We start from the raw sequence: 18,625 nt of genomic DNA, 5'->3' as shown, positions 1-18,625 counted from the left end.
CACTATCATGTGCGACACCAATGAATATTAATGGATTATAATCCTTTTATGCTGGCATTTGACAGGCCTATTTCATTAGATTATAAAAACAGCAAGATAAGACAAGAGTGTCACAGACAGAGGTCCTCGGCTTTGAAACAGGAAGAAGTCTCCATAGAAACTGAGATTTTTTTTTAAAGGAAGTTGAAGGCTAAGGAGAACAAAGAATCTAATAGTTGCAGAGTTTTAATCATGTTATGAAACTGCTCTCCTGCGCTTAACATGCAGTAACAATAAACAGTGTTACGGACATGAACGTTGTGCGTTTGACTCGCATTTATGCATCCCAGTGCGCTACATTACCATCGTTTTTCTTTGTAAACACATGCTAGACAGTCATCTTTAATGGTTGCATTCACGTCTCATGCAAACAGGGAATGTTCTCAGAACTTTGGCTAATGTTCTGGCAAGATATGAACAAACACTCTTCCAGTAACATTAATGGAATGTTCTTACAAAGATATCAGGTCTTTAATAATGTTCTTAGCACAAACTTTAGCACAAAAAAGGTTATTTGTACATCATTCATGGAACATTCTTCTGAAACATTTTAATTGGATGTTCATCTAACGTTTTCTAAATTTTACTATTTTTATTTCAGAACACTCAGAAAATATTCAAAAGTAGCATTCCCATAATGTTTGCAAATTGATAAAATGGAATGTATCCTTAACATTTGTATATAACCAAGGACATTTTGAATGTTCATAGAACATACATTTTCATAACTCACTGGGAACATTAGCAAAATGCTTTTCGAACATATTTTTCTTAGCTGGAGACACGTCATTTTAAAAGTGCGGTTCAGCTTCTCCTTGGTGACGTATGCAGGATTTCTTGTGTTCGTCTGGTTCCACTTTAGAGTGTGGCACCTACAACTTAAAATCCAACCAACAACCACTGGATAGATCGAATATCCATTACACTCAGGTGCATGTCACAATATGGAAGAAAAGATTGCAACTCATTGTGAACTCAAACACAGGACGTGTGTGAATGTGTGAATGTGGCCATCTAACATCCACCTAGAACACACTAGCAACCGCATAGCAGTGTGTTAAAACACTCAGAATAGCGAGGTGACCATATAGCAATGACTTTTTCTTTGGAACATGTGAAAACCTAATTTATATGTGTTAAGGCTAGAATACACCACATGACTTTTAAAATCTGAAATGATTTTAAAACACTAGGAATCATTTGCGGCATCATGGTTACAGAGCAAAATTGGGCATCATACAATACCAGACTTTCAATTTGGTCCGAACACAAAAAATTAAATAGTCTATTCCTTCCTTAAAGGGTTAGTTCACCCAAAAATTAAAATTCTGTCATTAATTACTTACCCTCATGTCGTTCCAAACCCATAAGACCTCCGTTCATCTTCGGAACACAGATTAAGATATTTTTGATGCATTCTGACAGCTCTCTGACCCTCCCATAGACAGCAAGGGTCCTTACACGATCAACGTACAGAAACGTAGGTTACGTAGATTATTTTATGATCGGTATATAATGTGACATCAGGGGTTCAACCATAATTTTACGAAGCTACGAGAATACTTTTTGTGCGCAAGAGAAAAAAAAAAAAAACTACTTTATTCAACAATTCGTCTCCTCCGCGTCACCCTAGCGCCATTTTGGAGAGTATCCACTGAACACAAACGGTTTATGCTATTCTGTGTCAGTTGCGCCATACGTTTTCTACGTTGTTTGTGCTTTGATTTGATGTGGTTTGATTATGATTTTTGATGTGGTGCGGCTGACACAGAACAACATACGCTGTTTGCGTTCAGTGTATACCGATCTCCTTGCTACATTTCTGGACGTTGATCGTGTAAGGACCCTTGCTGTCTATGGGAGGGTCAGAGAGCTGTCAGAATGCATCAAAAATATCTTAATTTGTGTTCCGAAGATGAACGGAGGTCTTACGGGTTTGGAACGACATGAGGGTAAGTAATTAATGACAGAATTTTCATTTTTGGGTGAACTAACCCTTTAATGTCGACTTCTCCAGACTGCAAATCGGGGCAAAAATTTGGGCAAAATTAGTGTATTCCAGCATTTAATGCCTGTTGTCATTGAGTTTGTGTGCTTCCTTGCATTGAATTATTGGTATATGATATGGGTGTAATAGTAAAAACACTGTTTTGAGTTGATTTACATTTTGCAGTGCTGTTTTTGACCTGGAACAAGTGCAGCATATAGACTATCTATTAAATGTACTGTTGTAGATAATTGACTCTTCGGTTTGATCCTCACATGGCAGCTGCCCTCTTTCCTTTTTTCTCAGCTGGAGCAAACAAATGAATTGCTTTGCCAAAGGCATTCTGGGGACACCCTCAAGTATTAAACCCAAACCTTTCTTTTTTAGCTAATAGGATTTTGGAGATTTGTCTCTTTGTAAAAATGTGATAATGCTAAATCACCTGTGGTTAAAAAGATGGGATATGAGCAAGGGAAGTGTTACAAGCCTCTGCAGGGCTTCATTCTACACCCTGAGGAACAAACTGTTTATCCTGAATGAAGGGAGGGATAATTGGGACAGACATCCACAGGAAATACTGTTTCCCATTCAAGATATGAAGAAACTAGACTGTCACAGACGGTCAATCTCAGGCATGTTGCGACACTATGTGAAATAAAACCTGGAATCTTGTTTATGAGGCCCCATAATGCAACACATGTTTTCTTATTGCACAGCATGAGCCCTACACTATGTGGTAGGTGGAAATAGCTTAAATGAGCCAAATTGTTGAAGACTTCAGCGCAGTTTCGACGCGTTTCAGAAAGGCGGGGCATAGAGGAGAAACAATAATGTACAGTATGTGGAAAATAATGTTTTTTTAACCTTAAACCGCATAAACACATTTCATTTCACCAAATACACAAAATAATGTTCTTTTTAGCAACATCATATGACCCTTTTAATTTGAAATAGAAATCTTTTGATCAATATAATGCGTTCTTGCTAAATAAAAGTATTAATTTCTTTAAAAAACAAAAACAAAAAAACTTACTGACCCCAGACTTTTGAACAGTATAGTATAGATTTTTTCAGTGCGGGTATTCCCTGGGAATCGAACCCATGACCTCACCAGTGCTAGTGCCATGCTCTACTTTATGAGCTAAAGGGAAAAGTTTGTGGTATTTTATTGTTAAAACATACATCTTATTCACTAATCCAGTTTAAAAAAGTAAATGTAAACTCTTCCTGCGAAATCCTCCCTAAGTGTTGCTGATGAGACATTTATTTTTTCTTTCTTTCCTTTAACAGGCCTTGGACTCTGACCGCACAATCTTGCAGAAAATGAAGAAAGCAGCCAAAGCAAAGCACATCTCTGGCCAAGGTCACATGAATAACATTGAATCTTTTGGGTGTATTTGTGTTTACACGTGTGAGATATTACCTGAAAAGGTATCATGATTAATTTCTCAGTTAGTCGGTTGCTAGCAACATTTTGTCACAAATGTCTTTACAATGCCAATTGTTTTTCAAATTTCCTGCACATTAGACTGTAAGCAGCATTCATTTAGTCTTTTGAATATGCATTAATTCATTAGAGAGATTGACAGAGCATGCAAAACATTTCCTTCAGCCCAGCTATGTATGAATTGTTTTCATGTGCTTTTAATCAAATCAACTTTTTTTTCTTAGTTATACTTCATTGTTTGTGGATTTGTGTTGAATTTTTGCTGCTGATCTCCCTCCAGACCACATATCACATTTGGAGTCATACATCAATTCAATGGAGAAGTTGGCTGTGAATTTCTGCAACAATGGAGAACAGGAAGTAGCCTCTGCATTTAATAAGTTTGCAGAATTCTCCAAAGAACTGCTGCCGCCAATGAAGAACTTGGTGAGACACATGGAGCTCCGGGGAGGGCTTTCCGTTAGGCTTCTGCGTAATCCCATAGAGTGTTTTTAGTATTAGTCATGGTTTGGACTTACAAGATAGGCCTTATCTGCAAACAAGTTTGTCTCAGCTCTCTGTCCACAGTTCCTTATTCCTTCCATACGTATTCCTGTTAAATTGATTTTTAAAGTAAAAACATGTTTAATGTGCTTGTTTGCAAGTATACGCTGACATAAACTGGGTCTAAATGGGTTTTGCCAGCTCATACTTTCCATTTTAATATTTCTGTTTTTATCAGTTTAAGAGCATGTTGCACAACGTCAACTTCTTCCTGGACTCACTGGTAAAAGGGGATCTGAAAGAGGTCAAAGGTGTAAGTTGAAATCTACAATACAAGCGATCCACTTGAAGTGACAATTTTCTTGTGTTTGCTTTGTAAATGTTACCATCAGATAAATGTAGATAAATCTGGCTTTAACTAATTTCATAAGTTCAGATAATTAAATCAGATTTCAACCATTTGTATAAATATTACATTTGCCATGACATTTTTTGATAGTACCCCACTGTATACCATTATAGTGAATAATTACCATCTTCTTATACCATGGTATTCACAAAGCACTCTAAGGTACCAAAAAATGAAATAACAATGGTGTCCAAAAAATACGTTTTGATATTTTTGTTGCTTTGTTAGTAATTCTACAGTATGATGCTAATATAGATGAAGTGTGCAGGATATTTTCCCAGAAGGCAACAAGGCATATGTGTTCCCTGCCTGTGCAAGTAGAAATCGATTACATAGATCATTACCATAAGCACAGTGTTTAATGTGAGCAGATGGTAATGATATGATAAGATAATATATAATAATTCTTCTCTATCTGTCTTGATGCTCTTGTCTTTTACCATAAGATGATGTAAGTCTGACTCTGTTCTAACTCCTTGTTTTCATCTTGTCAGGACCTGAAAAAGCCTTTTGACAAGGCGTGGAGAGATCATGAGAATAAATTGTGAGTGCTTTTTAGAACACTGTTTTCAAACGAGGCTGTTTTGTCTTATTTGACACCCACTGCGCGATGGTTTATTTTGATTTATTAGACAAGAGATATTGCAAAATCTTCGAAATGAGCAAGAGAACAAGAAAACAGTGTGTGTGTGTGTGTGTGTGTGTGTGTGTCAAATAACAACCAATTTTAGAAACTAGGATTCATATTCTTTGTGCCTCATATGTTACATATTCTCTGTTAGCATCACCATCACTCTCACTTGTTCTCTTCCTCATATTTATTCACACATTTTTTTTACAAGCCGTGGTTGTTTAGGTTGCTTAGTGTAGTTTTATTCTTGTGTACGTGTCAGTAGGACTCAAGTGCTCCTTCATGAACACCAAACCAGAAATGTGGTCCTTTTGGCATGTATTATAACGGATATCATGTGAAAATATTATTAATATTATGAAATTCCCTTTTTTTTAAACAAAAACTGTAGGTGGAAACTGAGACGTAGCACATACATTCTGATACATGTTTCATCCAGACAAATATATTTAACAAATAATGAGATTAATCAGAATTAGTTGTCATTTTAATCTATTATTATGCAACAATTTTTTAATACTTTAAATTTTTGACAGCCCTAATATAAATATAAGTCATAATTTATGTTTTGTAGATTTAACGCAGCAAAGTTGAAAGTCCATGATCTTCTAACTTGCTAATCCTTGATTGTTACCAGAAATCCTTTCAGTACTTCCTGTTATTTTGCTCCTTCTAATTTCTGTTCTTCATTTAATTGTAATTCTTGTAAGTGTCTCGCTTCACTTCTCTTACAATACTTTTGTATTGTGTTACCACAAATCAAATACGTACCATCTGTTTGTGTATTATGTAGTACTACACTATACAGTAGACCTGACCACACTGTCATGTGATTTCTGTCCCTTTCAGCACTAAAATCGAAAAAGAGAAGAGGGAACTGGCGAAGCAGTACGGTATGGTGCGCACAGAGGTGAGCGGAGGAGAGATTGCAGAAGAGATGGAGAAAGAGCGCAGGATGTTCCAGCTACAGATGTGTGAAGTAAGATCCGCTCATGTTTGTGTAAGCTGCTGTAGAGGAACATGACAGATGTTGTTAGATTAATGCTGTAATCAGCTAATCTGTATTGTCATCTGTAAATATGAATGGTAAAAACTTTTCCTAGGACACTATTACTTTAAACTAGGAGTTTTTAATCTTTTTGATGCCTAGCATGCGTGAATATGATGGTCCCATTTATATTGTGTAACATTAAAATTAATAATAAATTGAATATGAAAGACTCTAAACAGTCACTGACTGTATATCTGCACGACCTAACACTATAAATATCTCTTTGGTTTTGAGACTTTAGTCTTTGCAACTTCAGGGATCTTATCTATGCACAATCAGCTTGTAACACTCCAAAGAGAAAGGAAAACTTGAAATCGCATCATATGACCCCTTTAAAGGTTTAGGGTCCGTAAGAATTTTTATTGTTACGAAAGAGCTCTCTTATGGTCACCAAGGCTGCATTTATTTGATCAAAAATACACTAAAATCAGTAAAATTGTAAAATATTATTACAAATATTAAAATAACTGTTTTCTGTTTGAATATATTAAAATGTAATTTATTCCTGTGATTCAAAGCTGAATTTTCAACAGCCATTATTCAAGTGTCACATGATCCTTCAGAAATCATTCTGATATGCTGATTTGGTGCTCAAGAAACATTTCTTACTATCATCAATATTAAGCAGTTGTGCTGCTTATTATTTTTGTTGAAACCGTGATGCTGTTTTTTCAGGATTCTTTGATGAATAGAAAGCATTTATTTGAAATATAATTTTTTATAACAATGTAAAAGTCTTTATCAATGTAATGTGTCCTTGCTGAATAGAAGTAATAATTTCTTTAAATCTCATTTGTTCTCATCATATACAGTACCTTATTAAAGTAAATGAAATTAAGACCAAGAAAGGAGTAGACCTGCTACAGAACCTCATCAAACACTACCACTCTCAATGCAAGTAAGTCTGTGATAAAACTGTGATTTTTAAAGGTTTTGTAACTTTATTGTGCATTTCTATGGATATATAACAATCCTTCGTACGAGAAGTCACCGTAAAGCAAGATATTCAGTCTCCCACAATAGATCTGTCCAATGGCATGAACCGTACCATGGCAAAATGAACAAAGTCATCCGTGTGAAGAGAAATCCCTCCACGCTCGAGTCTGATACTCTGATAGACTGGAATTTGAGAGGGTGTGAAACCATTGAAAGAAGTGCGAAAGAGGAATAGAGATGCTGCCTTGACTAACAACGCCATTTTGTTATGGGATTTGTAATTAAAATTGCTCTCTCCTGTCAGTTTCTTTCAGGAGTGTTTGGCTGCAACGGAAAAACTCAAGCAGTACATTGATGTCCTGACGGGCCAGCTGAGTACTGTGAGTGATCCTGCCCATGTTTGCTGCTTGCACAGATATGTTCTTAATGTATAGGGCAGATGACATGCTGTGGCACAAATCCCACTTTACAATTATAATCAGCCACAAACACACTTACGCAAGTGGAAGAAATAAGGATGAACAGCCCTCTAAGGTGTATTTTTCCTTGCTTTCATTCTTGCTTTTGTGTTGCCAAAGGCTTCATACACAAAATACCCAAACCTCAAATAGATGGTAACAGGTTTAACCAAACTGCATTGTAATGCTGCATGAAAGGGAAAAAGAAAATACTAATAATAGTAACAACAACAACAATAATAATAATAATAATAATATAATGATAACAATAAAATGTTGGCATATAAATAATTATTGTGTTGTTCTTCTTGTTAATAATAATAATAGTATATATAAAATATACAATATAAAACAATAGTATATATATAATTATATAGTATAAAATATATTGTCATAATATAAAATATATTGAAATATATAATATAAATGTAATATAATTTAACATAAAATATATAAAAAAATATAAACGTGTATTGTCATAAATTACTATTGTTGTTCTTCTATAAGGCTTATTATTGTTGTTTTTATTATTATTATTATTATTATTATTATTATTACCCACCCTGTTCCATCCCTTTAGCTCTCCTTAGCTCATATCTTACAGTACAATGTGATTATAACTCTAGTTTGAAATAGTGAAGAATTGTCCAAATATTTTTATCACTTGACAGATCTTTAGCTTTTAAATGTAGCATAATTATACTAAACTGACATTTCAATTGTAAATTCAGAGAGCTTGCCATTTAGCGAGTAATGGCTTACTCAAGGAAAGGTCAGAATGCATAAAAAGGCGTTGAAATCCAAACTGACTTGAAATAATTCAGACAGATAACCTGTACATCATCTGCCGAGCGATTTGATAGATTAGGCCCTGGCAAAAATGTCAACAATTCTGTGTTTTTCTGTCAATATGGGGTGCTGTGTGTACATTAATGTGGAAAAAAAATTAACTTAAATGATTTTAGCAAATGGCTGCAATATAACAAAGAGTGAAAAATTTAAGGGGGTCTGAATACTTTCCGTACCCACTGTACTCAAAATCCATTCCGACGAACAGGATCAGCCTTGTGTGTGTGTGTGTGTGTGTGTGTTTATGGGAGGCATGGTCATGTGGTGGAGCGACTAATCGGTATTCAGAACACATCTCACTTTGCAGCAATGAAGCTCAGGATGAGCATGACATTGGCCCCAATCACTCAGTCCATCATATAGATCCCCAGTGTATTAATATTTCTTCATATAGGCTACCATCTTATAAGCGAGGTCTTTATTTTTTAAATTGAAATGTACCGAGGATCCTTCACATTCTTTGTTCATTCTCAGCCAAATATATCTCAGTGAGCAGATTGCTCATGCTGAGCAGCAAATGACTTTTGGGCAATTGTTCTGCGTCTTTATGGCATCCCATCATCCCCCAAGCTAACACAATGCATTCTCAATATTTCTTCATCTCCTTGTACGTGCTTTGTATAGTCAGCCCAGATCAATAGTTTGAAGGCTAAAAATAGTTAAGTTGATCATCTCAATACGTGCACATCCACACTGATGTAACCGAGGTGGCCAAGCGACTCACATCTTAGATATAAAATTTCATCCTGCTAAAAAACCCTTCTTTAAACATCCTAATGTGGATTAAGTTGGTCTAGTTGGACTCTTGGTCTGGTTTAGCTGGTTAACCTGCTGATTTCCTAGCTCGACCAGCTGATAAGCATCCAAAATTCCTCTTAAAGTACCTAGCAACCAGGATTATTTTCATTAACTGAAACTATTCAAACATGTTTGTTAATTGAAATAAAGCTGAAATAAAAAAATAAATATTAGATGAAAAACTTAAAACTAAAACTAAACTATAACTAAAATAAAAAATTACATCTAAATAAATAAATAAAAATTACAAAAGCACAAAAAGAGCTAAAATATAAAATTAACTAAACTAAAATTATAATGATAACTGGAAATATAAAAGTAAAAGCTAATTAAAAATATAAATAAATACTATAATAGTATATAAATAATACTAAATTAACACTGCTAGAAATCAACCAGAACCATCTAGCAACTGCATAGCAACCTACTCAGAACTGGGAAGCGCTACCAACATTTTCTTGATGGTAAAAATTTAGATTCTTTTACATCCCAGATTTTCATTCTAGACCACGAAGAACCACAACAGAGCGGCTTTTGTTTGCTTTAATCACAGCGCATCAAGGTTACCAGCCTTCACCACTATACCTCACACTGACTCAGCACTGTAAGCAGTTGGTAACAGTAAATTTATGGCTGATAAAGCAGACGGCTTTTTTCAGCTGCAGTGATGTTGTGAGTGACAGACAGCTTAATGAAAGGGCCATTGTCTTACCCAAAACCTAAGTAATCACGCTTAGAAAAACACGGCTGGAGGAATGCACATGGAGGAGAGGACTTGTAGGATGTGTCTGGAGGAATTTAAGTGTGTGTGTGTGTGTTTATGTAGATCAAACATAAGCAGGATGATGAGAAGAAACAGCTCTGTTCTCTCAGAGATCAGCTCAGACCTGCTCTGCAGCCCGAATTCAAAGAGGTAAATAACGACACTCTATTTGCACCTCATTCCCGCTCCGTTTGCACACACATTTTTCCTGCTTTGGAATTCACACAAATGTCTCATGCCTGCTTTCACCTATTACACTTTCAGCTGTTCAGTTTACAAATTCTAAACAGGTTTTTTTCTTGGTCTTTTCCTTTGTATATGATCGTACATTGTATGGTTTAGTTAAATTGAAGGCTTTATGTATAGTGGAGACTGGGGCAAGTTGTCACAAGGGCTATTTCCCAGTAACTCAGTCATTTTGATAGAAGAGGAAATGTACCGTGCAGAACTGCTATCTTACCATCGCTCATGGAACCGTGAGTACTCACATCACTCTCTGTAAATCCAGCAGCAAGCATTTTTTTTTCTTCTGCTGGTTTCTGTGATAAAATGTGAATACATCCTGGATATACATTCAGTTCTACAGTGTAGGCTGTAATGGTGCTGTAAAACTTGGTATAACCTTATTAAAGCACTCTTCAGGTTTTTAGTTTACCAAATGAGAGTTGCAGATTTTCTCAGGAATACCTGTAAGGCCTTTGCAGACCAATCAGGAAATTTTTGTTTTGTTTTCAAAATCATGCATATGATATCAAACAATGCATATTAAAATGGCATTTCACACCTAGTATTGTAGTATTGTACTGTGTGGATCTGTCATTTTTAATTTTGTAAAATTGTTTTGATATTTAATATGACACATTGGACTCTATGAATAATTTAGTCATTGTTGTGACTTTTTTGTTTTGTATTTTTATATTTACAGACTACAGTACAGTTCTAAAGTTTATGGTTTTAAGATTTTTTATGTTTTTGAAAGGCATCTTTTTTGCTCACCAAGGCTACATTTATTTGATCAAAATCAATAAAAACAGTAATATTTTGAAAAAGTATTATATTTTTAAATAACTGAATATATTTTAAAATGTAATTTATTTCTGTGATGACAAAGCTGAATTTTCAGAAGCTATTACTCCTGTCTTCAGTTTCACATATTTTTATATTTATTAGTACATAATTTGTATTATAATTTACTTATTATAATTTTTTACTTTTTATTGATACTATATTTATTTATAAATATATAAATATTCATATTTAATTTAATTTATATAATTATTTTAGATTTTATGCTTCCATGATGTTCAGTTACATTTTCAAAGGTTGAAACCAATGCTGATACAAAATACAAATGAGATGTAAATTAATATCACTAAACGGGCCTTTAGTCATGATATGTTAGTGATGATGTGCTATCCTTTTGCTGCAGCCTAATAAATCACCAGCTAAACTGAATCTCCTCACCTGCCAAGTCAAACCAAGTCTGGAAGACAAGAAATGCTTTGACCTCATCTCACGTGAGTTTACCACGCAGTCTCAAAGGTAGATTTCAGGATCTTCACGCCAAGCTGAAGCATACCAGGCTCAGGCTATTTTTGGTGAAGAGAATTGTTAATTGTATCTGCATGCATCCATGCATTATTCTGGCCTCATGTCTCTAGTGTCATTATGACATTATGTAAGAATCATGACATATTTTGAGATAGAATACTAGAGTCTTTGAACTAAAGGAAGGATGTTCTGAAAACAGGGCACTATTTAAATTCAGTATTTGCACTTGAGCACAAATTGTTTGTTCTTTCCTGCCACTTCTATTTTAACAAAAGACCTCCAACCTGTTTTATCTCTCCTGACTCTTTGCCGATTACACATTAGCTGGTGCCAGCTGAGAATGATTTGTGAATTTGCAAAGAAATAATGAGTTTTTTTTTTTTTAGATAATCGCACTTACCATTTTCTGGCTGATGATGAGTCTGATTGTGTGGCGTAAGTATTTCTTTTGTTTATTCACAGCAAATGGCCCTATGTAGTTCGTTGATATTTCAACCTTAGAGAACCTACTCAAGCATTTATGTACCTGAATGAGTCATTTCAACATAATTACGCATAAATCCAAGCAATAAAATGCAACGCAAACCATTTTTTTCATACTGCATTTATCTATAACTATGCACAAAAATGTGTCTTGAATTAATACAGAGATGTAAATGATGTATTACTGTATTTCCTGTTGAAATAGGAAGTGTGAGCAAGAAATATCAGATAAATAATAATAAATAAATAAATATTTCCTGAGCACCAGATCGGCATATTTAATATTATTTCTGAAGCATCATATGACACTGAAGACTGGAATAATGGCTGCTAAAAATTCAGCTTTGCATCGCATGAATAAATTACTTTTAAAAATATCTTAAAATAGAAAACCGTTATTTTAAATTGTAACAATATTTCACAGTATTGCTGCGTTACTGTATTTTTGATCAAATAAATGCAGCCTTGGTGAGCAAAAGAGACTTCTTTTAAAAACAATAAAAAATGATACCAACCCCAAACTTCTGAACGCTAGTGTATATCTGCTAAAAGTGAATTTTATCACTGCTTAGGAATACGCTTGCATAAAGATGACCTCAAAGCTAACAGTCATGAACCAAAAGCTACATAACTCTGATTCTGATTTCATGGGCTCTTTAAAGGGGTCATATGATGCTGCTAAAAAGAACATTATTTTGGCGTTATGCAAATCTTCCCACAGAGCGACGTAGGTATGTTGGGGCGTGTTAGAACGAGCCGTTTTAGGAGGGTGTGGTTAACTCTTAACTTTTATAAAGAATATCTCTTTGGTTTTGAGACTTTAGTGTTTGCAACTTTACAGATCTTCTTTATGCACCAAGAGCTTGTAACACTCCAAAGAGAAAGGAAAAATTTAAATCGCATCATATGACCCCTTTAAAGACAAATGCTTTTTACTCTGCCAGACACTGATCTGTCTGAGTCTCAGTCCACCCATGTGACTGTCAGATGAGAATGTGTGGACGGTGTCAGATAGGAAAGAGCTTGTATAATTTTCTGTGCACGCACACCTCTCCCAATTTGTCCTTTCCATCTTGACAGAGTAACAGAGCCTCCTTTCTTGGAGAGAAAGAAAAATATGTAACATTTCTTCCTCTGATGTGGCTGTCTGTATGTTGATTGAAGTGCTTCCCATGTCAGATCACAGCCCAGGCTTCTATCTTCAGCTAAATGTCAGAGTTGAAGAGGAGGGAGTGAAGAGATTATTGATAGTCACATTATACCGCACCTTTTCAGAAATGAATCCAAACGAGTTTATTCACTGAATAGAAGTGCACAAAGCCTTGAACTGTACACAGAAATTCCCTGAGCTGTGACCGAGGGCATCTTCTCATTAATTGCAAATGAATCCTGATGTAACCTCTCAGAGCAGGATCATTATTAGTCATAAATGACTTTTTTATGCATGGTGCCACCTGGGAATACTGATGTAATCTACATGTCTTCAATCTGAAGTTTCTTGTCGCCCTCTAATGGTTATATTTATTTTTGCACCTTACTAAAAATATCAGGTGGATATCAGTGCTAACAAACAGTAAGCAGGAGGCTCTAAATGTGGCTCTGGACGAGAGGAGGCAAAGTGGGGAGAACAGCGTTGAGGATCTGACACGAGCCATCACTGAGGATATTCGCCGCATGCCTGGAAACAATGTTTGCTGCGACTGTGGGGCCCCAGGTGCAAAAATAACATTTTTACAGTAACACAAATGTTTTTGGACATGTGCTTTAAGTATTAAGGTGTTCTTCAAAGTATCTAGAAGTCCTGTGTAAATACCATGGTAAATGAAAATGACAGAAACCACTATAGGTAGAATCTAAATATTCAGAATTGCGGTTGATTAATATGCATTTTTTTTTGTTACCAGTTCTTAAAATGTTATATTTTGGTTTCCCCAGTCTTGAATATTTTGTTACAGTCTTGTTCAGTACAATGGTTATAACATTGTGAGTCATTAACAGTTTTGGTCTGTTGTCCCAGAAGACTAAAAATGAAATGTAGCATGTTAAAAGTGAGTTTGGTCAACTTTTAGCCACACAAATCTAATGTCAAGGGGTCTTGAACAGTTCTCACAGACAGTGTTTATATGATACAGTCCTTCATATTGATTTTGACAGCGCAGTTGGAATAAAACTAGAAACTGGGTTAGAAATGGAAACTTAAGTGGTTTAAGCAGACAGCTGCTTTGGAAATGGGCCCCATCTAGCACCCTGAGCTGGTCCTCTGTTCATGCTGTTTTTTCAGTGCCTGTCCATAAATCATGTTTAATTAAATTAGAACCCAGTGAGTGTACATGAGCGAACGGCCTGCTGGATTTATAGGCATGTTTCCTCTAAGAAATGCTGATGATTTGGCTGGAGAGTACAGATTTTCTTCGGCTGCACCTTTTGTCTCCATTGCAAAATGTGTCATTGAATATTACCGGAGCACTTTCACACTGGGCCAATGTTATTTTTGTATTATTTATTATATATCATTATAGTAATTATTAATATTTTCAAGTACATTTTATTTTTTTATTTAAAAAAGTAAATTTGAAGTACATTTTTTATTTAAGTTTTAGTATTTTACAAACAATATGTCACCCCTGGTTGTAAGATATAACATTTTGTTTTTTTACATACTTTATTTGTACTTTGTAAACAAGTTATACTTCAATGATAAGAACATGAGGAGTGTAAAACAGGTCATCTTGTCAATCAGACTGTATTTATTGCTAATAAGCCTTCATTTACCCTTCATTTTACCTTCGTTTAGTTTCAGACTTTTAAGCAGCTGATAATGTGTTTTCCTTGCATTCTTTCCTTTCAGATCCGTCTTGGATCTCTATAAACCTGGGAATCCTGACGTGCATTGAGTGCTCAGGGATCCATCGGGAAATGGGTGTACATTATTCACGTATTCAGTCGCTTTCTCTTGACAAACTAGGCACTTCAGAATTGCTGGTGAGGATTTACAGTTTTCTACAGACGAGGAAAATTAATTCATGCACTGTTTACTGTAGCAGGTTGTCGTCTTTAATGCACTCGTGAATAGAGAGAGAGTTTTTCACAGTATGACAATATCAGCAATTTCATATGATCTTAACCACTATCTGCAGATTTATGGCTCTTTCTCTCTTATGCTCCTTAGTTGGCGAGAAACGTGGGGAATTCGGGTTTTAATGAAATTGTGGAGGCCAGTCTTCCTAGTCCCTCTGTGAAGCCGTCAGCAGAGAGTGACATGTGAGTGATGAGCAGCTCTGTAATTGCTCTTCAAACGGCAGCCAAATGGTTTCAGCTCTTGGAGTCTCTGTGTCCCCATAGCACCCGGTGTCTTTAGCATTTCCCATAGAATTCGTACCACTCAATTCCCTCTCAATCATGATTTTTTTTTCCAGCAAAAGAGCACTTTTCATGACTGGGCCAGCCGTAACCTCTCTGTACACAATTAACCTGTCTGCAGATGGTGCAAAGCTTTTAAATTTGTTTTAAATTGATCATTCATGAAAGTAATTTGAAAGCTTAGGAACATCCAAATTACTTTAACCTTCAAACTGAACAGTTTGACTTACCCCGCTGTCACAATCAATGAAGGAAGTATGGTTGTTTACACTAATCTTGCCAGCTGTCCTAATTGAATAACGCTATTAATAGATTCTTGGACAGAGCCCTGAAATAACATTCATATTTATAACATGTTGTTAACAATGTAATCTATTCATGTGATGGCAAAACTGAATTTTCAGCAGCCATTATTCCAGTCTTAAGTGTCACATGATCTTTCAGAAATCATTCCAATATGCTGATTTGGTGTTCAAGAAACATTTCCTATAGTTGTCAAATCTGTAAACAGTCAAAAGAACAGCATTTATTTGAAATAGGTATCGTTTGTCTGACTGTAACTTTTAATCAACTTAATGCGTCCTTGTGGAATACAAGTATTAATTTCTTTCAAGATAATTTTTTTGTTTGCAAACAGTAGTTGTAAGTCTTAGGTACAGTAGCAAAATAGCCTATGCAATTTTAAGGGTCAGAGAGAGTGCAAATGGTCATGTAAAGCAAAATAACTGCTTTTTTGTTGCAAGAATCCTTGGATTTTTAATTAACATAACTGAATTGATTTCAGGCATACACAAAAAATGCGTTGGAAGCATGGCCCCTTTAAGAGCTCTCACAGCTGTTGTCTGCTGGTGTCTGTCTCAGGGCTCAGGGCTGGATTTTTTCCTAATGGCAGTCTCTGTAGTGTTTCAACCCACATCTGTCCAACAAGGTACCCTGAAAAGAGGGGATCGTTGCACTAATGAGAGTCACGTCCGACACCAGTCATATTCGTCCTTAGGGCGGTGCCACACCGGGCCCCGCACTCGAGGGGGCCCTGTGGCAAACAGACCAAAGGGGACCCCCCCCCTCCGGAATGCGACCACGAATGGACCAACGGGGGTCCCCGCTCCCTACCTCGCACTGGGCCCCGCCCCAGCTTGGGACGGCCCTAGCTCCAGTTATGTTGTCTCTTACCATCTGTGGCTTGTAATGAGCTAGTAGATATTGCAGAGATGTTCATTTTTATACTGTCACTAGATGATGGTATTGGGAATCTGTTAATTCACACTGCCATTTTTGATAACTATAACAAATTTGATAATAAATGGCTGTGTATTAAAGGAAAGGAAAACTTGAAATCGCATCATATGACCCCTTTAAAATAGTTGGTGTTATTTACAGGGCCATACGTAAGGACTTCATACTCTCAAAGTATATGGAATGGCAGTTTGCACAACATAGTGGCGGCTCAACGGAAATAAAACGCAAATATCTGCAGGACGCTGTGCGCAGTCGGGATGTTTTTAGCCTCTTGCAGCTCTATGCTGAGAGAATGGACTTCAGCCTGCCACTGCCATGCCCCCTACAGGTTAGTGTGGAGGAAATTTTATTTTCTGTATTATTTGCTTCACTGTACTAAAGAGTGTTCTTTAGACTGTCTCTGAGTGCTTCAGTATGCTTGAGTTTTTGATGAGCTGAGAGATAACAGGGAATCTATTTGATGTGTGTGTGTGCAAGACAAGTATGAGACAGAAATGTTATTTTAGTTTCTTAGACTTCCTGGCTACTTAGAAATTGATTTGCATTCAATTCTGACATAGTTGGGCACCTTAAATGGACATATATGTTGAATATGCATTATGATTGGATGAGATCAAAGCATCCGCATTTGATGAAGGTATAAATGTTGAGTTTGGGTGTTGCCTCTTGGTGACACTCTGCAGCCAATCTGTATGAATGTTGACCTTTCTTGCAAGAAAATAAATCGTCAAAAGACTTTTCTCTCATACCTTTATTGAAATTGCCACAACAGTCAGCAAAACATGTTATACTTAAATTTGCTGCTTAAAAGGATATTCCACTTAAAAATTATCATCTGTCATCATATAATGTACTCAGTACCGTTACAAACCTGTATGACGAAAATATTTTGAAGAATATTGGTAACCAAACACTTCTGTTCCCATTGACTTCCATTGTATTTTCGTCCATACAAGGGAAGTCAATGGGAACCGAAACTGTTTAATTACTAACATTCTTCAAAATATCTTCTTTTACATTCCTCAAAAGAAAGAAAGTCATTCACGGTTGGAACGACATGAGAGTGAGTAAACGATGACAGAATTTAAATTTTTAGGTGGACTATCCCATACATGTATTATACCTACTTGTATATCTCAGGTCTTCTCTTTCTATTAACTTAATTGCATATTTTGTTTTGATAGGAAAAGGGGGAAACTGCACTACACCTAGCCGTCCTGTTGTCTGACAGGACATCGCTCCATGTGGCTGACTTCCTGTTCCACAACTGGTCAGTTAGAAATAATGGCATTGTTATTCTGAAAGTGGCCTTGAACAGATTCAGATATGGATTATCTTCATCATAACTGCCTTTCCTTCTTGTCTTCCGTTTCAGTAATAATCTGGATGCTCAGACTGTGAAGGGGAACACTGCTTTGCATTATTGCTGTCAGCACAACAAAACCGAGTGCCTTAAACTTCTGCTCAGAGCCAAGGCCAACACACATATCAGTGAGTGGGACCCTCAAATCCTAAAACCACACAGACATTTTTGCATTGAGCTGTTTCATGCTCGATAATGTGTTTGTTTATTTATTAGTCCAGTTCATAATTTTAAGTTGTCTCTGTTGTAATAGGAGAAGGTTTTGAACATCAAAAATATTACACACTTCAGCTTTAATATTTATTGATGATATATAGGGTTTTGTCAGCATCATATCAGTCATTGTTAAAGGAATGAGGCTCATCATGTTCTTCTGATGGCTGGTTTGGCTGTTGGCTCATTCGTCAGGAGTTAATTACAGAGCAGGATGATCGTTGTGCTGATGATAATGTTCTGTGATAGAGAATGATAATGGAGAGACGGGGCTGGACATGGCTCGCAGACTGAAGCACATGCTGTGTGAGGAGCTGGTGAGTCAAAGAGCTTTTCAGCAGTAACTTGTTAAAGCAAGTCTTTATTAATAGGATATTCATGTGGGTGTAACTTCCAGGGCTGGAAATCACAATGGAAAGTAATATATGTTTAATATAACAATATCATGAAAAAGCTAGTATAGCTAGAAAAATGTATTTCTAAACCATACACTACCATTCAAAACTTGTCTATAAGATTTTTTTATGTTTTTGAAAGTTTCTTAAGCTCATCAAGGCTGCATTTA

General features: G+C 36.0%; 1 pseudogene; it reads left to right on the top strand.

The window, feature by feature from the left end:
* Positions 1 to 18,625, top strand: part of LOC107749505 (arf-GAP with SH3 domain, ANK repeat and PH domain-containing protein 2-like) — a 29,005-nt pseudogene that overhangs the window by 5,398 nt on the left and 4,982 nt on the right.

This window comes from Sinocyclocheilus rhinocerous, unplaced genomic scaffold (assembly GCF_001515625.1).
Source record: "Sinocyclocheilus rhinocerous isolate Xijiao unplaced genomic scaffold, SAMN03320098_v1.1 scaffold889, whole genome shotgun sequence".
Classification (NCBI taxonomy): domain Eukaryota; kingdom Metazoa; phylum Chordata; class Actinopteri; order Cypriniformes; family Cyprinidae; genus Sinocyclocheilus; species Sinocyclocheilus rhinocerous.
The sequence above is the reverse complement of the archived record's forward strand: the minus strand, read 5'-3'. Positions and strand labels throughout refer to the sequence as shown.